The 26,638-nt window shown below is 31.0% G+C and overlaps 1 protein-coding gene across 1 annotated transcript in view; it reads right to left on the bottom strand.

Annotated features, from left to right (window-relative positions):
* LOC134715703 (uncharacterized) overlaps positions 1 to 19,634 on the bottom strand; it is a 49,696-nt gene extending 30,062 nt beyond the window's left edge. Inside the window, exon 1 of the mRNA XM_063578058.1 lies at positions 19,552 to 19,634. The gene's annotated coding sequence lies outside the window, so the exon portion shown is untranslated. The remainder of the gene's footprint in view (positions 1 to 19,551) is intronic.
* Between the last annotated feature and the right edge of the window lie 7,004 nt (positions 19,635 to 26,638).

Genomic DNA, 26,638 nt, shown 5'->3' with positions numbered 1-26,638 from the left:
ATCCACATAGTGAATATATTATTGTTCAATCTAAGATGCTTTTTTGCTGATTTTATTAACTGTCCTTGGAAACCTTCAGTATATATTCTCCATTCGGTACTTATCCAGTTGCGACGCGGGATATTGAAAACTACGTGCAAGACAAGTCATGCTATTTTTGTCATGTCTATTTAAATAATAAAATTCCAATCTGTTAATATCATGTGGGTTTCATTGTACTGAATTCAAAGACAGGACTTCTATACTTTTCGGAATTGTTGTTTAAAGTTAGTTACTTGGTGAATGAAAATGTCACAGGTCAATAAAAGTATCCGCAGGAAAACGTCTACCATCATTGAAAAGGTCATCAAACGTATAATTGAAGTTTAATTGAAATAATTTAACCACCCTATAATACAAGTTATTTATACATTAAACCATATACATGATAGTTCTTAAGATAAATGAGTTTTTATTTGTGGGTTTTCACTTCAGACATACGCTCCGTTACCCCAATGAATAATTGATTATCAAAGTACATTTTTAAAACTACATTTGTATAATACTGACCATTGATGAAAATAAACACTTTACATGTTGTCATTAACAATCAGATATCGAGATATGTAGGCGTTCAGTTAAAAACATAAATAAAAAGGAAAACAAGAACATTGATCTAAACGACTTAAATATTTAAGTTTATTTTATGTATCTCGGGTGTTACAAACATGACCTCTTGATTTTTTTTTTTATAGAACTAAGAGTAAAGGATAGATAAGACTTTAATTCAATAAATGATCCAAAAACCAATAAGATTTCAAACAAGAAATTTTTTCATCAAATAAAGATCTAAAAAAATATCATTGTAAACATTTGAATTCTTGAATTGATTGATGAGGGTATCTCATTTGAAAACTGTTTGAAGACGATAAGATAAGGCTTGTCTTTTGATGTAAAGTCGATGTTTTTTTGTATATCAGTGTTTGTTCCCAAAACAATGTTCGTCGTTAATGTTTTATTTAAGGCCTTTTTTATCACAAAAATTTACTTTTATCCAACCCTCGGAGAGATACATATTCATATTAAGGTTTAGTAAACAATCCTAATCCTGTCTCACCTCTTTAACACGATAAGAATGGATCAATTCTGCTGCTGACGGACTAAAAGTCCCCGAAGGTTTCATCAGCTCAGTAGTTTGAGCATCGGTACTGACCTGATTAATAACCAAATTTGCATTCAATTCTCATTGATGAATTAGAAATAACTAGGATTCCAGGGGTATAATTTGTTATTTTTCTAATCGCCTTTTCATCAAATAATTTTATTTGTCTTTATCTAGTTACAACTACTAGTTTTTTTCACTTTTTTGGTATGAGCTTTTCTGACAAAGGTATTGAGAAGAGCGCGTCATACGAAAACAGTTGATACCGTTTTTAATTCGCGAAACACATTAGCTATCAATAGGTCAAGTGCTGGACACATATGCCCTTTACCTTCTCAAAATCAATCTGCATTTGAATTCTATTAATTTGACTTGAAGAATAAGTTACTATCTTTTTTCAACCGAATATTCCCCATTGATACGGTTATAAAATATTTATCGATACCGCCTACGTCACCACATGTAAAAGTTTTATTACAGATGTTAAATATTTATATGTAATGATCTTTTACAGCCATTAACTACATTAAGATTTTGCGGTCTCCCTTTTTCTCACCTTATCTTTAATGTAAGGTTATACAGGATACCTTATATTATTTTAGTTTTAGTTGACACACTGTCAGCCGAACCTTATCATAATGTGCTATACAATACTGATGTGAACCGATGTTGACATATAGCACAGAAAATGACATTTTGCAATTCTATTTTCCTTCATTTATGAAAAATGGAAAAAAAATACATTATTATTAAATTCTCAATATAATCAAATTAACTCAAAATTTAAAACAACACTTTTTAACTTTTTTGGATTCGAGCGTCACTGAGGAGTGTTTTGAAGACGAAACGCGCGTCTGGAATATACACAAACTTTATTCCTGGTATCTATGATGAGTTTATTTATATTAACGTATGTGTCCGAAGAGCTTTTCTTATACTAACTTTAAGAGAACACTAATAGCCCAACATGAATAAGCCGAAATGTGTTAAAACCGAAACAGTTGAAGAAATATATGACCAAAAAAGACGCTGAACAATAAACCAAATCCATTTTAGGTTACTTAGTCAGAAGCCTGAGTTTCTTAATAATTTGTAAATTTATAAATGGACAGAAATTGTGTTTTATCTTTTAGAAATATGTTTTTTAGACACCTTTTGATAATTTGATATACCATGGACCATTCATGAATAGAAGATACATCGTAACTTAAGACTGTTGTTAACTTTAAACAAAATGCAAATTACAGTGACTTTGATTATGCCAAAATGTGACAGATCTTTAATCGAATAATTGATTATATTATTTGTAGAAAATTAATAACGATTTTCTTATATATATATTCTTATATATATTGACAATATTATAACTTTTATCAAAACAGCAAGAACTCTTTTTTTTAATTTAAAACGTGAACAGGTAACCATTTCCATGTATAAAACAACAATTATAAAATTGCAGAATATTTAAAAGAGCTGCGGACGCATTAAATATACGTTTTGTTTTCAATTTGTTTTTCAACACTTGGTCGATACCACTGCTGGCAGACTATCAGTCCCCGATGGTATCATCAGCTCAGTCGTCAGTACTTCTGTACTGGCATGATTAATAATAATCCTCTCTAAATATGTCCGTTTATAAATTTTGAAACTATAAAGAAACTTAGGTTTCAACTCCCTTAGTTTTACCTAAGATGAATTTGGCTATTTGTTTTAGGTATTTTTGTCATATAGCTCTTTAACTGTTTCGGTACTTATACATCCCTCGGATTTTAATGTTTGGCTTGGGCCTTTTCTGATGAAGGTAAATCCGGGAAAAGCATGAAATTATTAAACGTGTTGTTTAGAATATTTTACTTATTATTAATTAGAACCTATTTAAATCAAACATGCTCGGTGACATATTATGAGTTCATCCCAGTTGTTTTTATGTGTTATCTTCTTATATGGGGTCGTGTTTCTCAGTCGTTAGGTTTTTGTGTTGTGGTTTATATACTAATGTTCGTCTGTTTTTATATTGGTCTTTTTCCTTTTATAGCCCTGGAGTTATGAGATTTTACTACTTTATTAGTTTGAATGTCACCGCTCTTTTAAAGTAAATACGCTAAATAAGTGATTACAGTTAATCCAAGGTTCGAGGAGTACTTTAAGTCTTTTCAGGCTAGATATTTTATGCAATCTCTTAATATTTTTCGGAATTAGGTTATAAATTCTTGCACTTATAAGCTTCCACCATGTACTTAGGTTAATAGATCAATAATTAATATGTTCTTGGAGGGAGACTTGTCTTATTGTCACTCATCAAAATATCTTCTTACATTAATATCATAATGCTTTTTTTTTGTCGTTGAAACAGTTGTGCTTGCAATTAAATTAAACAAGAGGGGAAACAGATACCAGAGCGACAGTCAAACTCATAGATCGAAAATAAACTGACGACGTCATGGCTAAAAAAGAAATAAGACGAACAGCCAAATAATAGGACATTATAGTACACAAGACACAATATAGCAAACTAAAGATTAAGCAAAACGATCCCCATCAACAAATGGGGTGATATCAGCTATAGGTGCTCATGAAGGGTAAATAGACCCTGCTCCACATGTTGCACCCATCGTGTTTATCATGTTATTACAAACCCGGTAATAATCCTATTCAGTAGGTTACATTCGTGAAACGAGAACTGAATTGTAGTTACGACATAAGGAACATATCAAATATCATCTATGAAACGGATATTCCATAACGGCCAACCATCTCGCGATAGTATTGTTTTGTGGCTTGTGAGTATAAAGTTTTTGTACTTCAAGTGCATAAAAATGTAGTATAACTGTCATTTTTTCATTCGAAATACAGGATATTATCCTATCTGCTATGAAATTGCTTTCTTGCTTCCGGGTATAAAAATGGGAGATCATACTTTATATCGTATTTTTATCTGAAACAAAGCTAATCGGAAGCATAAAGTAAATAATAGCTTATAAAATTACACCCAGCAAACAAACTATGTATTCTATAACATAAAAAAAGAATCAGCATTCCAGGTATGAGGCCATGAATGTGTGCATTATTAGAAATGTATTTTCTGAACCAGGAAATACATACCACAAGGATGAGTCTTATGACATTTACTCCTGATATATACAGTTCTACATACAAACCATTGACTGAATCTCAAGATAAAACAATAAAACTATGAAAGTGAATTATATTGAATAGGTAAAGGTTACATTTACTGTTCTTTGTTAATCACGGTAATTGAAAAGTTGAACATATCGTATACATTCAAATGGAAATGCTTGTTTCAGGGAAAACAAATCATTCACAAGATTAACTGATTATACAAATGTCTAAATGCAGGCGTTTGAAAGGAGATTGTTGAATAACTTTCAAATGTATCAAACAAGACATTTATGTTTACTAAAGTTTTATATATAAACTTACATCTGCGATCTATTAACTTTTGTGTGTAAACATATAAAAAAAAAAACATATTTTTTTTTGATTGTTTATGCAGCAATTCCATCAATATCAGGAGAAATTTACAGCTAAAGTATTAGAAAAAGAATGTTTGATCAATATTGGTAACAAAGCAATAAATCTAATTCATAAACTCCCCCGCTAATGAACTATTAAACTGGTCCCTGATAATAAATAATTAATTGCCTATATTTTAATTACCTTTATTGGTATTGTGCATTTGTAAGGGTTTTGTTCCACTATTGCTAACAAAGAGGCTTTTGAGGGTATCTGCTGATACATAATAACAGAATGACGATGTAGGCGAGGCAAAGTATTAAAAGCAGCAAACTGTGTTTATTTCGGCTGAAATTTGTCATAAACTGGAATGCATTGTTCCGAACAATACTTGCATCATATTTAATCATCAAATGAATTTTACAATTGATGACTACAAGCGAAAATATTGTAATAATTTACAGCAGACATGAATATTAATAATTCAGTAATATTTTTTTAAGTTTTTTTAAAACGTAATAAAAAGAGAAATGTATTACATCATATCTGTTGATACAGAACCTAAATAAATAAATAAATCAGGCCCTCTACGTGAACGATATCTCCCCATGGCGATGATGAAACAATCGTACATAAGTGGGAAATAACGACTTCCGGTTAGTTTATAAAATGCATTACTAAACTCTTTTAAGTTCTTGTGTTTAACCCCAAGGAACTCCACACAAGTGATTATATCATTTCTTAATTTTAACATAGAATAACATCTAAAATAAATTATTATTGCATTTATTAATGCCATATGCGATTTCAAAGATCAATTAATTCTTATATAGGGGAAAAAAAATAAAGGGTTAATGTTAAAAAAATTATTTAAAGATGACTTTTTATATGTCCTCTTTATAAGGATTCAGTAATATATTTGCAAAGTATTTCCATCATCTATGTGTATCATTTGAAAATATGCCTGTACCAATTTAGGAATATGACAGTATTTTAATTTTGCCATGGCATTTTGGACTTTCCAAATGGATTTTTCTCTAAGTTCAGCTTAGCATACAAACATCAATGAAAGCATCACGGCGGTGTTTTTTTTTTTGTCAACGTATTTAACACACAAGTGACATTTCTGTTTATTTCCTACCTTCGTGTTTCTTTATTGTAACGAGGTGAATTTACACGAGGTATTCAGGACGAACAAAAAAGTGTATTGTATCCTTGACCTTAAACCCCTATATAAATGAGGTCATTTAACTTGATAATTTAACATTAAGTGACATCATGTAAAACTCATCTTTCCCAACGACATTGAAATATAGGAAACCATATCATTAAAAAACTCGATGAGGCGAGAACGATTAAAAAAAGTTACTCTTCAAATGATAAAGATGACACAATCAATAGTTTATTTTCATATTTATTCATTAAAAGTCACTGTTAAACCATAATCAGACTTTTTTAAGAAATGTCTTAATTAACTATGTTGTTTTAAACATGCAAACACATTCACTATTGATCATATTCATATGTTGAACAAAAGAATTCGTTAAAAGCTTTTTGCACTAAATATTAAAAACAAATTTTAATAATTGCAGCATATTTAAAAATAAATAGATAAGGAAAATAATAATATACATACAGAAACCAAATATTTACAAGTAAAGAAAGCATTGGGTTTATGTGGACCATGGAATGGTGTACCGTTGATATGGATATATTCTATTTGCCGTCGAAAGAAACCCATGCGAGTTCCTAATGTTTATCACTGGATTTTTACATGTCATTAGCAAAATATTGGACTCTGCTAGTATAACAGCAAGTAATAACTGATACACTAGGCACCACTTAGCACCATCAATTTAAAAGAAAAAACACAAAAATACTAAACCCCTAGGAAAATTCAAAAAGGAAAATCAAAAATCACAAGGCAAAATCAAAAGTCCAAACACATCAAATGAATGGATAACAACGGTCATATTCCTGACTTGGTACAGGCATTTTTTAATGTAGAAAATGGTGGATTTAATGTAGTGCTAGTGTTTCTATTTTTAAATTTTACGTCGACATACAGACAGTTGGTTTTCCAATGGGTCCTTATTGTGCACCTCTTCCGACCGATTTGTGTTTGTACTCATACGAAGCAGAATGTATTCAGAACCTTCTTATAGACAGAGAGAAAAAGTACCTTGCAAATTCTTTAAGTTCACATCAGATATATTGATGGTGTCCTATTACTAAAAACATATACTTCAGTCAGTCCCTGTATCTGATATATCCACATTAAATTGAAAGTAAGGGCTACTTTAATTCATACCTTGATCTTGTCCTCAATATTGACACAGCTGGACGTCTTCACATTAAAACCTATGACAAACGGGATGATTTCAACTGCCAATTTGCCATTTCTCTGCAGAAATCTATCCTCAGTCGTATGTTGTGTACATATCTCAATTGATACGTTATGCTCATGCATTTTTACACTATCCTGATTTAATAGACAGTAGTGTGATCCTTACGTAGAAACTGCTCCAACGGAGTTTTGAGGAGGAAAGATTAAAAATGCAATCCGTAAATTTTATGGACACCACCAAAACGGAATAATGACATTTTGTCCACATCTTAGATTGTGGTTTTACATTTTTGTTATAGTCTGTCGAAATTACTAAAGAGTGTCTCATTCTCAAATATGACTGTTATACCGAAAGTAGTGTTCGTTTATCCAACATTCATGTATTTTATCTTAAATATTTTTGTCATCGTAACCGTTGAAAAATGCGTTATGTCGTATCGTTTGTATAATTCGAAAATTGCCTTTTAATATCATCTTGTCATGTTTCCGAGTGAAACTGTTATAGTGAATGTGAATGTCCATTGCTATGCGTCGTGTATCGGTGTTTTGTACATCTTACTTTCATGGAATAATTTTGATGATTATGTTAAGGTTTCGGTTGGATAATCTGTTATGTCTTATCATTTGTATTCAAAACAAATTTATAATATTGCCTTACCGTGCAATTATGGTCAGGAATATTTTGGGACCAATATTGTAAAAGGATTGTATGAAGTTCGACATTGCGTGTTAGTTAAACGTGTCACTGTTTTTGATATGTTATGGTGTGGTCTGTTTAAGCAATAATCATGTTGTTGTCCTACGGTTTGCTTGTTGTGTCGACTATAATATGAATGTTCTTTCGTGTCTTTGTGCTGTATTTCGGTAAGTGTTTAAACGATATATCTATTAACATTGTCATAAAGCAGGAGGTTTGGCGTTCACTTAAACCTGATTCAACCCACCATGTTTTCTTAAAATTTTCCGAGGAATATGGCAGTTGTTATCAAATACTTCGTTTCTATGTGTGCTGGTGTTTGTTTTGTTGCCATTCGATGTTCCTATTTTTCCTATGTTTTCCACTTATAGTTGATGCGTTTTTCTTGTTTTTTGTTATTTTCTTTTACTTTGTCGATTAATGACGTTTGAACAACAATATATACTACTGTTTCCCTCATTTATTTGAATTTTGAAATACGAATCGATATCTGTTCAGATGTGTTATGTGTTTTTGTTTTGTTTTTTTGAAATTGCGATGTACTTACAAAATACGAAAATGAAAGATAAAATGTTTAGCAACAAAGCGTTGTAACGAGATATAACAAATTTGTACAAAAAAAATATAGATTATTGTTGAGATGACCTATAATAATCTTTTATTGAAAATTTACCTATGGCGACGTTGTTAATTTCATTGACAACGGGTACATACGCCCTTAATTTCTAGAGATAAAATTTCATATCACTCTACTGTGCTTAGAAAATAAATTATCACTCAATAAGATCAAAGTAAAATTTCGTAAACAGCGATACTGTAAGTTATTAAATGATATAATTACAATGGTTGCAATGAATAACCGTGATTTTCCAATGAGATAAACTCATATGTGAAATAAATCTGATAATTGCATTAATCTGACGTCATATATCAATGGGTATTGTCAAGACGTTGTCAATGACGTTCCATCAAATCAATTTAGAATGCGTAGAAAAAGATACGGTTCCTTTTATTTTTTACTTTGTTTCAAGATAAATGTCAATGATTAATTTACCTAAAAGAATAAATTATCCAGGAATTAAAATATCAAATATATATTTGTATTTCTAAATATGTTATAATATCATGATCAAATCAACCTTATACGAATACATCGGCATATGTTATATTGGTGATGTTACCATGTTGATATACATACTGCTTATAAAAGTTAAATGTAGTAAAGTTGTCACGATCTTTAACTTTACCTCTTTCTAAAGTTTTTATTATTATTATTATAATTATTATTATTATTATTATTATTATTATTATTATTATTATTATTATTATTATTATTATTATTATAACAAGACATTTTTATAGCGCATTAAATAAAACAACAATTACTCTAAGAGCTTTACATGTTAAAACAAATATACACAAGTTCGTAAATACACGAAACTAAAAGTTAAAAAGAGACAAAATTTGTTTAAAAGCATACAACTGTAAAAAGTGAGCACTCTTAAAACTTCATCAACTTGGTTTAAAACTGGTTATACAAAATTCTGTATTCATAATTCTGTAAACAGTACGAGTATAAGATAGCATTTGAAAATATTGCATCCAGCTGTGGAATGATAACACTTCCAACATAACAATATCTAAATTGTCAATTATTATAATTTTGTAGCTTTATAAAAGAACTTTTTTAAATGCTAATTACTACTACCCCTATGGTAATTAGAGTCTCGACTGTATCGTCTCGTTTTACAGACCTTTTCGTCAAAATGGAAAAGACGATAATACAATTAAAATGCCCGACGTTTAGATCTACTCATTTTGGTTGAGTTTTGTGATTCGATATTTCAGTAGACAGTTGGTTTTCGAAAGGGTTTGTTTTGAAGCTGACGTCATATAAAACTTTCTCAGTAATAAACAAACATTTATTGATGATGTTCTGGCACGTAATAACGCACATTATAATGAGTGGACATAGTGCTGATGTCTTATATCTCTGTGAATTAAAAGTTAAGGATGTTATTAAAAGTCGATCGTCTATTTCATATCTTGTTCCTTCCCCCTATATTAAGACTAAAAGTCTACAAAATAAAACTTATGACAAACATGACGATTTCAACTTTCCAACTGTCAATTTCCCCCTTTGAAGCAATGACACCCTCTCGCATACTTTATGTTGTGTTTTTTTCAATTCTTTTATTGCGTCTTTGGTGAGTCTTTCGTAGATTATACGCACGCATAGTTCCGGTATCTATGAGGAGTTTACCTAATTCGGTATGCTTATAAATATAAGACGATGTGGTATAAGGGCCAAATGAGTTAATTCAGGAATATGACAGTTTTTTTCCATTCGTTTTTGATACGTTTTGTTATTTGATTTTGCCATGTGATTATGGATTTTTCGAGTTGATTTTCCTCTAAGTTCAGTATTTTTGTGGTTTTACTTTTTTTTTCAATCCAAGTCATATTTGTAAAATAAATACCATAATAGATCAAAGTGCTGTCTTCAACACAGAACCATTGCTCTTATCGCGCAGCAAGCTATAAAGGGCCCCAAAATTACTATTATAAAATCATTTAAACGGTAAACCAACGGTTATATTTCTATATAAACGAGAAACGAGAAACATGCATGTTCACACTTTGCGAATTTCGAGATTTACACAGTATTAAAGTACTGTCAAAAATATTAATCGACCTAGTTGAAAACAGAAAATGTTTTTATTTGACTCTTGCCTCATACTGATAATCACTTTCGGTATAAGATATTTTACGCCTGACTTAATTTTAGCTGAAATTATTATAATATGGAATCTTTTCTTTCATATTTTAAGACAGTTAAGAAAGTATATCCTATATTTGTTAAGATTTAATAAATAAAATATTTAACATTCAAATAATTTGAGTTTGTCATTGCAGACGATCAATCATTTGAACTCAAACTATATGAAACAATAAGAATGGTAAAATGTCTGACTATTTTTTCCTAGCTGCTAGATATTTGTTAGATAAAATGAACTGCATTAGTCTAGACTCAATACTTGTGTGATAACTCAGAAATATCATCAGTATTTGCAAAACATGAATTGAGATTGAGAAAAAAATAAATTGAAAATCACCTTTTTAACCAACAAGATATTCGTAAAACAAAACATCGTTTGAGCTATTTCCTCTAAAATATAAAACTGTGTTATCAAAACTTAAATATTTATTGACAAAATCTCAAACTGGACTTTTTTGTAAAGTCAGTACATTTCAATAGCATTTATTTTCTGAAATATGTCCTTAAGTTAACCGAAGAACCTCAGCTTTGTATTGGACTGATTATGCGTCCACCACTATTTACTAAATTTCAATATTTAATCTTGTAGAAGCGGTGCCCCTATGTGCATATTGAATTACAATTTATGACTGATTGGTACTTAACAGATTAAATAATTCATGAAACGTAGTTATGAATATGTCATATATACGGCTCTTACACTAAATATACACAAGAGATTTTCCTAAATGATGTCTGGAAAAAATCTGCTATATATGGACCAAATTTTGGTTGATTTCAATCTATGTTTGGGTCAGAATCATACTTATAAAGAAACCTATTTTAGGAATGCTTTTTTGGTCATACTGAGTTAATCTAGAGTAAGATTACAATTGTGAGTCGATACTGGAATGTCAAGACAGTCAAAATTGACAAATTGGTATCGAACTTTACTGCAGGTATTCAACCACAAGGAACTGGTTATACATATACATCAAAAGATTAACTGAACCTGTCTTTTCTTGATTGGATTATTATTTTTTTTTACAAAAGAAACACTGAACTAAATTTTATTACAAAAGAGACGATATTTTGTTTCATGATGTAAATTATCCTTTGTGAGTCAGTTATTTTCCTTTCAGCAATTTCTTATGTTGGGATTTATGTTGCGCAGTCGTGTTCCGTTATTTATGTTTTGTTATGTTTACTTATGTTTTTTTTTTCTTTTTTCTTGATTTGCATTGTCAATTAGTTTTTTGACTCATTAGTTTAAATGTCCCCTTGACACTTTTTCGATTTCTTTATTGCATGCCTAATGTAGCTCGTTATGCCCGTGTGAGTAGTAACTTCATTGACTTTAATCACAAAATATGGGTTTTAATTGTAAGTTGAAGTTTTTTAGCTTTGGATTTTATTACCACTATTGACTTAAAACACTTTTTCTAAGCTCTAGTATATAAGTTAAATTGTACTTATTACAAATGCTGCCAAATTCGTATTCTGTGATCTTGTCGTTGTGGGATTCATATACCGTAAACTTAGCTGTTAAATTTGTTAACGTAAAGGTCTTTAAAACAAACTACTCTTTAGAGGTAACTTGGATCTTAAAGCGTCTTATCGGTACTAACAATTGTTTTATTTTAATTCGTTTAATATCACTTATGGGTCTTGTGTACAAACTCGAAACACGCACCTGGTTGTACCAGATAGTATGCATGTATCTGTGATAAGTATTTTTAACGCTTTGTTCGCTAAAGCCGTAGTCCCACTAGACAACGAACGCACCCACTCACCGTGATCTCAAATAAATCGTAGTGCAGTCTCTCCGAATAGAATCTTGCTTCCGCTGCTACGCTCTCGCTACGATGGTACAGCGACCTTTGAGATCTTAGCACGATCTTATTGCAGTCTCACTACGCTTCAACTACGACCCGATTTCGACACAACCGCACTACGATTGTTTTGAACATGTTCAAAATTGGCCACACTCATCACGATCATCAAGACCTCACCACGACCGTAATACGACCTTACTGCGATCTGCACATTCGCACTACGATTGTTTGTGATTGACGTGTCTTTTGTTATGTTTTGTGTTTGTTGTTTGTGTGTACGGGAACCATAATGTGAATCCACATCTTTCCATCTGATTTATATTGACTGTTTCTTTACTGTCATAGCTTAGATGGTTAAAAGCTAACAATACGACAAACCTAACCAAGTTCTGTTTGACTTGTCCAAATTAAGAAGAAAGATACGTCTTTGTAGACGAAACGCACGTCTGGAGTATATTCGAAATTTTCATCCTTGTAACTATGATGAGTTTATTTATAACCATGAAGTGTTCAAATTTAATTGATTAAAAATATACGAGTATACAAACCAAGGAAACAATAACAAAATAGCAAACAATGGAGGGAATTGCATCAACTCTAAAAGGATCGATTCGATACACAAAATATTAGCATTTTTCAAAATAATTACACTTTATGCTAAAATGTTGTATTTTGATTGGATACGAGAAATGTTATTTTTGACAAATTTTCTATACATTTAGATTTTATTTCTCTGTCGGTGTATTTCTCATTAGAGAATTCCATGTGCTGGGGTATTTGCTAGCAAACACAACAGGAGATGGGAAATACCATGTATGACCTTTCAAAAATTTAACAAAGACATTTTATACAAACATCATACCGAAATACTCAAATACGATACACACAAGGGACCTTCTTTATCATGTTGTACATTAATACAATCTATTATTGGGTATTGATAACATTTAAGAACGTTAGTTACCCAAAATGGAAGGATTATATTTCTGTTTCGAATATGATACACGACTAAACTGGTAACATACATTCTATATATAGAAATAAAGAGAAGGTTATCATTCATTTAAATGAAAATGTCTTCATCAAGGTCAATATTTATTTTCAATTAGTAGCAATAAAAGTTAATTCTAAAAGAACTGTTTTTATATAAAGAATAAAGGCAACACCAGTTTACCAACGTTAAAAAAATCAATTAGGAAGAGACAAATAAAGGTGACAAACAAAACATGGATGGAATCTGATGAATCCCAAAACATGTTATGAATACAGCACATGTGCCATGCGAATCAACGCTCCGTCAAAATTTATAACACGGAATAGCACTGATATTTATTCCTAGCTTAACTCAGCTGATGTCTTTGAGATATTACAAAGAAGGGATTATCAACAGTCAATTTCATACAGTATTGTAAGTTATATCAGGCATCGATATAAAATTGTAAAAACAATTTAAAACAGTAAACTGACTTGTTTGTATAATGTAGAAAAGAATTATATAAAAAAATGTAATAGACTGCGACCAACGATCATTAATGAATTACACGCTACTGCCTTTGAATAGCCACATGTATAATGTATTGATGGTATATGTGTTTTATAGTGGTCAACCGTTCTTCTAATCTCAGTAATGTATAAATTCATTCCCAGAAATGATAACAATTATGTACTACTGAACATACCACAGCATGAATGAACTTAGACAAAGCGTTCTCGTGTATATAGCTTCATCTGATTTGTTATTTTTATAAAGGAATAAAGAAATGAATGGCAAAATCAAAAACTGAAACACATCAAGCAAATGGATAGCAACTGTCATATTCCTGATTTGGTTGCAGATAATAGTAGTATTATTTCAATTGTGTTTACATTGTGTTATAGATAAGAATTGTTCGTTCAGTGAGTGTTAACTGGTATTTGTTAAATGTCTTTTTGTTGGACTTCAGCCATTTCAATATATATTATAGCTCGTCGTTATTACACTACTGTCTTTAAAAATGCAACGGCCTTGACAAAATCATTTTAGCATATGCTAAATCATAATAAAGCTTATGCTAAAATCATTTAAGCATATGCTAAATTCGATGTTTATGACCCTTATTCCGCGTCATACTGTCTCATGTTTGAGTGAAGATTGGCGCCAAAATGTTTCAACCCGCTGTATTTTCATGCGCTGTAATTCAGCAGTTGTCGTTTAATAGGGGGAATCACAGATGTCACTAGTCTTTCGTTTTTAATTTAGATTAGATAGTCTGTTTTCCTGTTTGATTTGTTAATTAATCATGTTGTGACCCTTTGAAGCTTGCTGTACGGTGTGAGTCTGGCTTCTGGGTATAGGTTGTACTTATACCTTTAATTAATTACTTTTAATACTTTTTAACATGGATGGAGAGTTGTCTCATTGGCGCTAGAACCATATCTTTATTACTTATATAGAGATGATTTGTTTTTAAAATGTGGCTTCTAACATGACCTTTTTCAAACGGTTTGAGTACACAACCGTGGTAAAATACGAATACATTGTGTGTGCTGTTCCGATATTATACCCACGTTTTTTTATGAATGAGCTACCCGACGTCATAGAACGATGAAGTAAGAATAAAAAGTAAAATCGCAAAAATATTGAACTCAGAAGAAAACATAATCAGAAAGTCCATAATCACATGGTAAAATCAAATGACAAAACATCAAAAACGAATGGACAAAAACTAAAAGCATTCTACGGGAAAATAAACGCTTGTTAAACAAAAATAATCACCACAAGGAAACGTCATCAAACGATAATTGCCCGCACGTAAGGTTTATACTGCTCTCTACATATTAACACATTTTGGAATACTTTTGAGAAATACATGAAATCCAAACGGCGACACACCGGTTAAGAGTCTTTTCAAATGTATGCACTATTCAAAAGAAGATGCATACTCTTTACAAAACATTTCAAAATATTTCCTAAATATTATAGTATGACGTGTCAATTGGAAACACCGATGAAAATAGTAAATCCGAGAATCAGATTATTCTTTTAATAAGGAAGGTTACTTTTGGTTTCTGTTTATCTATAAACGGAAACTGAATACAGTTATTGGTCTTCGTCTGTGCTGGACAGTATCGCAGCACTATAAGGTTAAAATTGTATGTAAGCTTAAGAAATTATATTCAATGGTAATAACCACATAATATAATTAATGAATGTCAATATTAACGCTCAATACTTGGCATATTCTTTTTGAATAACTGTAAACTAAAACAATCATTTCCTCAGGGCACGGACATCCGATCTCATAGTAGATGTTTTATCGACATCACGTTTTTAAAACCATCATACGCCGTGTACTTTAAAGAGTAAAAATAACTCTAAAGAAAAGCCGCCTAAGGTCTACATTGCACTATTCCATCCCGCTCCATACACACTTGTTTTCTAAATGCTAATCTGGTGCATTGGACTTGCTATTGTTAAAGTTGTTCTAGTGTAAGAAAACTAAATTAGCTTTTGTTCAAGAACAACTGATTTTTCGCCACAAAAGCCCGAATTTATAACAGTAAATCTACACTCTTCTTCAAGTAGAAACACTACTATTTCAACCGACCATCATTGGCAATTTCGAGATGCACATCAGGATATGAGAGAGACATAAGAAAATCGCTTTGCCATAGATGCATGTGTAGTTACCAATATTTATATCATTTAGTTAAAAAAACATTATGTACATGACACAATGAAGTAAAATGATAATGCTAGCTCCTTCTTTTGATAATTTCATACAATTTAATTTTGGATGTAACACGTTTTATGATAATCATAATGATTTTTGTCTAGTTTCTTTCATGATTTACTCCTTAAGAATGACATTTATAATTAAATTAATAGAACTGACTGTTATTTTGTTCTATCTATGTAAAATAACCTGAAAATTGTGGTGAACACATTAGAATATAACGCTAAGCTTTTTATTCAGTGTGTATCACATTTTACCCCTATTTTGACTATTTTATTAATTGTGACTGTTTATTTAACGCATCATGTAAATGTAGCGGAATTTGATGAGACTGTTATTAAAGTGAGAGGGTTAGCGCTATATAGAACCAGGTTTAATTCACCATTTTCTACATTTGAAAATGCCTGTACCAAGTCAGGAATATGACATTTCTTGTCCTTTCGTTTTTGATGCGTTTTGTTTTTTGATTTTGCCATGTGATTATGGACTTTCCAAATTGATTTTCCTCTGAGTTCAGTATTTTTGTGATTTTACTTTTTATCATTCGTCTGAATAGACAGGAACAAATATTCGTCTAGTTATTCCTTAAACAAGGGAAAAATGCGTCAAAGATCAGAAATCAGAATATCTGTCGAAAAACATTTTAAACGTTATTGATATTTTGTAAATAAAAAGATAAGCTATGCAATGATTTCGTTTTCAGATATTCTTTTTGTAAACTGATTTGGTAGGATTCATCTCGTCCATACACAATACATTTGTACCTTCCAAAGACGTTTACCGAACATGTTTCACCAAGAACCGAACTGACCATATCTTTCATAGGTACTGAATATTTTATCAAGAAGATCAATATACGTTAGAAAATTTTGATACTGACTCAATGTAAGAGTTAGATATCAATATAATGCAGTAAAACCCGTCTGTGTACATTGGTATTGCATTGCTTCTAATTGACCATCATTGAAAAGTTGTTGTAAATATTATTTTGTTTCAATGCATCTGGTATGTTGTGGAAATAATACCGTTTCGCTTATTTTATTCAAAATTGAAAAAAAAGCCATTGTGTTCTTTGTAAGTACCATTGACACGAACATATAAATAAAGGCAACAATAGCATACCGCGTTCAAAAGTCACAAATCGGTTGAAAGAAAACAAATCTGGGTTACAAACTAACGCCGAGGTAAACACGTCAACTATAAGAACCAAGCAAGCAAGTATTGTGCAGTTGGGTTTTAGGTAATGTGAAATAAACCTGCTTATATAATACATCTCAATTGGAACGAACATTACTTGATGAAGGGCTTAATAGTTTTTCCCTGTGCAATGATTTTCCCTGTTTACATTTTTCTTTGTTTCTTATTCCCTGTACATGTACATATATTCTTTTGATTATATTTATTAAAAAGTAAAATCACAAAAATACTGAACTCAGAGCAAAATCAAATCGGAAAGTCCCTAATCATGGCAAAATAAAATGACAAAACACATCAAAAACAAATGGACAACAACTGTCATATTCCTGTCTTGACACATGCATTTTGAAATGTAGAACATGGTGGATTAAACCTGATTTTATAGCGCTAAATCTCGTACTTTGTACGACAGTGTCATCAAATTCCGTTATATTTACAATGATGCGCGAACTAAACAGATTTAATAAATAAAATAGTCAAAATATGGGTACAATAGTCCTCGTCTTGATTTGTTTTTAACGTGGTACCCAACACTTTCACTAAAATTAATTTGGCTCGTTTAATTTTCATAAAATTTGGAAAATGTACTTACTTTGACCCTTTAACAAAAATATAAAAATTTCAAAAATTTTGAACCAACCGTTTTGTCAGAAAAATTACACTGGTTATATAGCAGTTTGACAAACACCAATTTTGATCATTGAGAAGCTTAATATTCCTTTTCCAACACTACGTAATTAAAACGTTCTGCTGACTTTACAGAGTTATCTCCCTGTAGTGTTAGGTACCACCTTAACAAAACTGTATAAACTCCAAATATTTCTATCATAGTTTTAATCGAAGAATTAGTATCAATATTATGTAATTAATCTAAACTGTTTCTTTTGGATTCAAATTAATAGCATTAATAAAATCAACGGTACCAATTTTGTTGCACCAGATGCGCATTTCGACAATACATGTCTCTTCAGTGATGCTCGTGGCCAATATATTTGAAATCCAAAGCATATATAAAAGATGAAGAGCTATAATCCAAAAGGTCCAAAAAGTATAGCCAAATTCGTGAAAGGAATCAGAGCTTTGCATGATGGAGATACATTCCTTAATTTATAATAATTTCTAATATTTTGTAACAGCAAATTTTAATAACACAAAAAATTAAGGGCATTCATGCAAATACTAAAAATCAAACCTAATTTTGACATTTCTCATTGTCATTATTGCGCTGGAACACTTCTTTTCTTACAGACAGTTTAGTGGGTACAATACTTTTTAAGGTAAAGCCTTCGACAAGTTTGGAAAATAGGTCGAATTTTACATGTTTTAAAACGCAAAGATGACATCACATCTGACGATGTTGTACTAGAGTTTTCAGAATTATTTCTGCAAATTAAGGGAGGATAAAAAAGTTTTATCTCATCGTTTGATCGTGCCTTCTTATTTGGATATTGATACATGATGAAATTGAGAATGTAAATGGGGAATGTGTCAAATAGACAACAACCCAACCAGAGAAAAGACAACAACAGAAGGTCACCAACAGGTCTTCAGTGTAGCGAGAAATTTCCGCACCCGAAAGCGACCTTTAGCTGGCCCCTAAACAAATATATACTATTTTAGTGATAATGAACGCCATACTAAACTCCAAATTGTACACAAGAAACTAAAAATAAAAATAACTTAAGACTAACAAAGGCCAGAGGCTCCTGACTCGGGACAGGCGTAAAATGCGGCGGGTTTAAACATGATTTTTAACTGATATATATATTTTTTCTTTGTATTTCTACAAATGACATGTACTCACAGACATACACATGTACTATTTATGTATCAGTTTCCATTAATATATAATATCCAGACCTTGTAATCAAGTTTTAAATTTGAAGTAAAGCATACAATACTTGGTTTAATTCTGATAACATAATAAAAGTAACATATCCATCTACCATGTTAAAATCTGTATGTGTTAACATGTTAATTATTATTTTGAGATTTGAGTTTGTCTAATTAAATAAATTATTTTACCAAAAGTTCAAATTATCAAAATATTGCAACTGGTGTTTCATCTCAAGTTAAATACCAGTGTATCCTTTGTTGGTGCTTCTTAAGGGTTAACTTTTGTCACACTGTGTACTATTTGATTTTTTTAAAATAGAATGTAATGCCATTCGTCTTTTAATCTAAATAGTAGATGTATATATACGTTGATGTAAATGTGTACTTCCGAATTCATACAAGACGTTAAATATGCAAAATATAAATGTATAATCTGCATTGTTAAACTGATAAATTTATGCACGCGCATTAGTTGAATAATAAAAAGGAATATCACAAACAATGATTATAAATCAAAGTAAATAGCAATGGCAATATTCAACATCCCTACCTTTCTTTTTATAATTAAAATCCATTTTCTCCATGACAGTATTACAGGAAATATAGATCTAAAATGGAGTGATTGCGTCAAAAAGAGTATGTAAAGCAAATATAACACGAATTATCAACACCTATAATTGGTCTCAGTGTTAGAAAGATCAGGCTTGGTGATGTGGGTATCACACCCGATCTCTAATGGGTCCTAATTGTTATAATTACGGCCAATATTGATTTTTAATGGTACTTTATTTTATCGCATGCAGTAGATTAACGACAATTTTAAATAACAATTAACAGAAAGCACTACCCAGACGATAAGACGAATTTGTTATTTTACTTCCTTTGCGGGTAAAATTTCAGGATATAAATAGAAAACAAGTTATATTAATGAACCGCTCATTTGCAAGTCTTTGTAATATCAAAGCAATTTAAGAATTATTGGCATAAATCATTCAGATGTGTGGATAATATTTAAATAAAAGTCTCGTAAAGAAAATATGACTTAAATATTCTACGTCTTTTTTGCCCTAGTTGCCTACATTAGGGCAGAATGACCTCTTTCTCATGATGTTGCAAATTTTCAGAAAATATAATATAATAGAAAGATATTTAACTTACAATATATCAAAATGCAAGTAAATGAAAATATATAATAAGGGTCTTTTGATTGGCATTTCATATCACATTATAGCTTCCGTTATTTATTAATATGAATTAAGTGAGATGTGAAACACTCATTAATTCGACAGCAGTTATGGAACGCCAAATTAAGCAAAACTCACGTAAAGGTTAATGTACGGTGTTTATATTATACTAGAAAACAATCGTTTCTTAAAGTTGAACTAGCTACTAGATATGAAAAAAATAAAATATGATTTCGTTTGGTTCGTTCACTAATAAAAGTGAAATTATGAAATAAACATTCGTTTTAAACTGCACAATGATAACAAAAATTAATAATGAAACAAGTAAGCAAAAGATTGAGTAAAAACAAAATGACAACACAAATATAAAAATAGTAGAAGCTCTATCAAAAATCATGAGTTACCTTAGGAGGAAATGCAATAGTTACACATGTAACACCCGTTTTATTGCTTATGCAATGGAAATTTTGGTGATATATGAATTCATTTTTATCTCACAATTAAAGAACGGTATTGTGGATACAATTAGTTCTACATATGAATCATATATTGCAGCATAGACAAAAAACAAGATGAAGTCTGTTTAAGTAAATTTGACTTGTGACACGGATTCAACTGCTTGAATATTTTCAATATAATTAGCAACAGCAAACATCTACATGTATCAAGAAATCTTAATAGGAAATGCAAGCCATGAAATATATCAACTGAGAGAGATATACTCCATACAGACAATAATTACTAGTACAGACACAAATACTTATAATCAAGTCATAGACATGATGAAACACGACAAAGTTCAAATGAAGTCGTTAAACAAATTTCATGTCGTACATGTGTCTGTTTAAAGCTGGCCATACTGTATGGGTGTTTCTCATTGGAATCGTGTACGTGATAATATGTGATCGTCATTTGAACTCTGATAGATATTTATGTTATAAACAATATTAACACATCTTATATTATATTCAATAGACAAAGTGATACACAATTGTTAGTATATGTTTTGATATGTCTAAAGCAAATAACCATGATCAACAATAAAAATTCATGTTTTCGATATAACCAACTTATATCAAATAAGGACTGATAAAATTAAAAAGATATGATGTGTATTATCCTGTTCTGCATGGTTCACGTAGTTCAGTATGGTAGGAAGATGTTGATTATCAAACAGTTCCTCTGATCAATGCTATTTGAGAAGCTATCATTTGAAAATGTGTTATCATGTTTTTAACTTATACAAATAAAAAATTCCTGATTTGACCGGTATATCTTATATATATTTTCCCCTTTCTTTTTTCCAATAATGTACATTGATGCATTAATTTGTATGCATTTGGTGCTGTTAGAATGTTGCGACACTGAAATTAAAAGTTATCAATGGGCAATTCTTCTATCGCAAAGTTTGATTTCAACCGACACTTATTGTAAATTTTTAGATAATCGACGAGGTTTGATGCTAGCTTAAGTGTTGTTTCCTTTATTTAAATATATTTGGATAGTAAATATCAATATAGTCTACAAACTTTAAATAATGTAACAGATATATTCCGGAAAGGGAATGTATAGTTATCAAAAGTACCAGGATTATAATTTAGCACTGAGGACCCCGAATTCCAAAAAGTTGTGCCAAATACGGCTACGGTAATTTATGCATGGGATAAGAAAATTCTTAGTTTTTCGAAAAATTCAAAGTTTTGTTTACAATGTGGTCATTTTTATAAAGGAGTAGGTCCAGTAAGTCCCCTTTTTGGCCCCAAAATATAGCAGTTTTACAAAATTGTTCAAATGTTAACTTTTAGTTATTTTTTGGATAGTAGGGTGCTTCCGCTACATAAATATGGGTTGTTTTTGACAATGCAATGCACATATATCGGGTACTAGCACCTTAAAGTCATGCTAAATGACTAAAATCTTCACAATTCTAGCATTTTTGTTAAATTTTAGACGGTTTCCGTGTATAACGAAAGTGGCCGCATTCGTGTTCATCCAAAATATTGAAATGTAAGTTGTATTTGATGATAATACATAACATATATAAAGGTTGAGGATGAACACGGATGCGGCCACTTTCATTTTTAACAAAAACCATCTGAAAAGTGTCATTTTTTGGCATATTTGGTAGATTTATCATATTAGAGCTTGCATCGGAACGTTTTTGATAACTAAATTAGTTAAATTTTTTCACATAAGTTATTTGAATCAAATGAAATAGACACTTTTAAAGTGTTTAAAAAGTGGTCAAAATCTTTCGTTATATGAAACTGAAATTTGAGGCCAAAATCGGTCCTTACCGGACCTTCTCCTTTATAAAAATGACCACATTATTGATATTCATGTCAACACCGGAGTGTTGACTACTGGGTTTATGATACCCTCGGGTCAAAATCATTCGTTATATGAAACTGAAATTTGAGGCCAAAAGCGGTCCTTACCGGACATTCTCCTTTATAAAAATGACCACATTATTGATATTCATGTCAAAACCGGAGTGTTGACTACTGGGCTTGTGATACCCTCTGGATGAAACGTACACCAGCAGTCGCATCGACCCAGTAGTGTAAATAGTACCAGGATTATAATTTAGTACGTCAGACGCGCGTTTCGTTTACATAAGACTCATCAGTGACGCTCATATCAAAATATTTATAAAACCAAACAAGTACAAAGTTGAAGGGCATTGTGGACCCAAAATTCCAAAGAGTTGTGACAAGTCAGAGGAAAATGCCAGGTTCTTTAGAAGCTCATATATGGTGTTGTTATTGTAAAAAGATGTGTTGTTCAAAGGCGAAAAATAAAGTAATCATATGACATAGCAACCAGGATATTTAAGTTCAAATGAGGCCGCTAGTTTCCTTGTTTGAATTGTTTCAAAAATATCATTTCGTATCTGTGTATAGCTGACAATACTGTATGGGTGTTTCCCATTGTTATTTTGTGTGGTGATAATATGTAATCGTCATTTGAACTCTGATGGATACTTGTCTAAGAAACAATATTAACACATATAATAGTATATTAAATAGAAACAGTAATAAACAATTTACAGTATATTTTTTAATATATGTAAAGCAAATGCTTATGTACAATCATAATATTTCATGTTTTTGATGTAACTAACTTATATCAAATAAGAACTGATAACGTTCAGGGAAATGTCATGTACAATCCTGCTCTGTATCGTTCAGGTCATTCGGTATGGTGTGAAAATGTTGATAATCGAACGGATCTTTAGCATATATGTTTTTTTTAAAAGGCTATTATTTAAGAATTTGTTTTCATTTTGTTGAAAATGTTATATATATCTTGTGTGCTTTTAGAATAATTAATCTCATTCACCAAAGCTGATTTACACAAATTACAATTTCATTGATCGACAGTATATTTAAAGATATTGTCCCCTTTCTATTTCCAAATAATGTGCAATTTTAAAATGCTTAAAACTGTTTACTGCTTTGTTTCAAAATACATTTTAAATTGATAGTATATAAATAAAGGAATTAAAAATCGTGTAGAGTACTTGTGCTTGTTTTCGAGATTTCATCCCGACTTTCTTTACATTGAACACTGGCACCCTTTTTCTTAAAAAAATATGAAAAAACTAACACGTATTCTATAGGATATTCAAAGATGGTTTTTTTTTAAATTATTAGTAATGAAATTATAAGAAGAAAAGTAGAGGTTACCGGGAAAAATATTCTGCTATTTGGTGGATCTTGATTCGTAGATACACGGAGAGAGTAGAACTTTAAAGACTAAGTAATCCATTATGGTATATGTCAACCAGAATCAATAATCTAACATTGGATAAATATTTTGTAGATAAATAACAGTAACCATAGTACTAGAATGAAATGAGAACTGATATGAGTTTTAAAAGACACAAATCTTTCAGTTATGGAACAATCTATCTTCTGAAAATCTTTTTTTGCATAAATTATGACCTATTATTGCTACATCTATACTGACCTACCTATACTTTCTGCATCAGAAATAACCAGAATGTATTCATTTATACATATATTGTTCATTTTTACATCAAACGTTTCATTTGAACTTCAATTGAGAATCCAAATTTTTTTTTTCAAACTAACTCTGACTTTGAAGAGATAACATGTCAGGAATATATATACATAATTTTACGCGCCATAAAAAACACGTGTCATGCAACTTTGATAATAAAATAGAGAAACGTATCCTGACAGTGAATGACAAGAGATAAGGATAAGCGGGAATATTGGACTTTGCTTTTAACAGTTCTTACGTAGGAGTAATATATCTGAAGGACAATGATAAGTGTTTGACATTCTTTTTTACACTTGATGTATTGATATTTGTTCTTTTAATTTCTGAATGAAATGTTAATTGATAAATTTATACATTGAAATATGGTAAAAGCAATTCAAAATAAAATTCATATGATAGACACACTGAACGACTTATTTGTTTTCACGGGGGTGGTTAGTGAACTTGACTACCGATGAGGGTCGACTTATTTGTTTTCACGAGGGCGGTTAATGAACTTTGTTTAACATTGTATTATCGGGGCCTTTTATAGCTGACTATGTGGTATGGGCTTTGCTCATTGTTGAAGGCCGTACGTCGACCTATAGTTGTTAATGTTTGTGTCATTTTGGTCTTTTGTGGATAGTTGTCTCATTGGGGATTACGCAAGTTTCGGGTTCCTGTCGGAGTTATCGTTACTGGATGAAATCTCCGGTCTGAGGTTGCGTTCCGTGTATTTCTGTACCGGAAGGTGGGACTACTAAGGACGCCTGCGGGAAAATGGTGGTTTATCATTGTTGTGTTCCAAACTGCACCGCATCAACTAGAAAGTTTAACAAACTGCATAAGTATCCTTGGATGCAAGGTGTGACATTTATTTCTCTGCCAAATAAGATAAGGAACGCAAAGGAAAGGCGAGACTGGTTGAGATTGATTAGGCGGCCGAATGATTGGACTCCAACGAAATACACACGTATTTGTTCACTGCACTTTGATGAAAACAACAACAACACTCTACCAACATTGTTTCCTTACAACAATTTCAAGAAGCCGCTGAGTGAAAGGTAATTAACGGATTGAGAAACAGATTCCACGGTTCTTGTGTCATTTTCACCCCCCCCCCCCAAAAAAAAAGGCAAAGTTTCGATCTTACTTGTACAGCCTACAGGTCTATATGAGTATGATGATGAACCAAAGGAACAGGTTTCTATCAATGGGAAGGTCGACTCTCTATTATAATCGAAGCATGTGCCTCTGCTTAGCCTTACAAGTTACAACAGTTGAACAGGAAAGAAAAGGGGTAATGCAAAAACATTCTTAAAAAATAAACTACAGTGTTGAGTAACCACAAAAAATGATTTTTTTCAAAGATTGCTGACTAGCAATGTTGCAAGGTTTGTAGATTTTCTTTAATTTCTATACTATAGTTAAGACTTGAGATGGTGTATGGTTTGATGTCATATAAATAAACCTGCCCAGCACCTCTTGATGCAATGTATCTTTCTTGATTTCCTTCTGTATGGTCTGGGGAATAGGGGAAGGTGTGTAACAAGTATATTTACTAGGAGAAGTGCTGTCCAAATTGTTTGCAAGTCTGGACTTGGCCATTTTCAGCATTATTTTTTGGTGAGTGGGTGCCTTTTTAAAATCATACTTTGATTTTGCATAAAAAATCCTATTTATAAATATATGTTGTTTATCATTATTATGCAAAAACTCCAAGATATGTCAGAATGCAAAAAATGGCATTTAATTTTGTAAAATAATCTATTACCTTTTAAGATGAAAGACTGGTAAACGGCTACATGTTTAAAGCTTGGATTTGAGAGTAGTAAGAAGTAGTTTTCCCCATATACTTTAATACAATGTATGACTAAGTCATTATGTATTAAAGCATTATATGAGAGATTTTGGTGTTGTTACTGATTATTTTTATTTATATCAGTCTTTAGAAAATTTAATCTCAGTGCCCATTCCCTAGCGTTATACAATCAAAACATTAACCTATCCTGTAATACAGTAATAGACAAGAAATTGAGGATGAATACCATTTCTTCTCAATCTATCCATGCTTTACATCATTGAGGGATACTTATATATACAAAATATTATACCTAATTTTTATTTAAATTTTATTAAATTTCATTCAGCTACATGTATAACACTGAGGCATATGCATATGACCACAATTTTAAATAGCAGTTTGCCAGTCATTATCAAAATCACCTGAAAGTATATTAATGATTGTTTTTAATTGAGAACAAATGTTTTATTTATATATTTTAAATATGTACAGTACATGCACATCATCGACATGTATCCTTGTTTTATCATGAGCATTATAAGTAACGTGTTAACTGTCGATACAATAAATACTTTGTATATCATTTGTATTTACAAAATGTATGTTTTTCTTTTTATTATGTAATGATATATTTACTTTAA

Source organism: Mytilus trossulus, chromosome 4 (assembly GCF_036588685.1).
Source record: "Mytilus trossulus isolate FHL-02 chromosome 4, PNRI_Mtr1.1.1.hap1, whole genome shotgun sequence".
Classification (NCBI taxonomy): Eukaryota; Metazoa; Mollusca; class Bivalvia; order Mytilida; family Mytilidae; genus Mytilus; species Mytilus trossulus.
The sequence above is the reverse complement of the archived record's forward strand: the minus strand, read 5'-3'. Positions and strand labels throughout refer to the sequence as shown.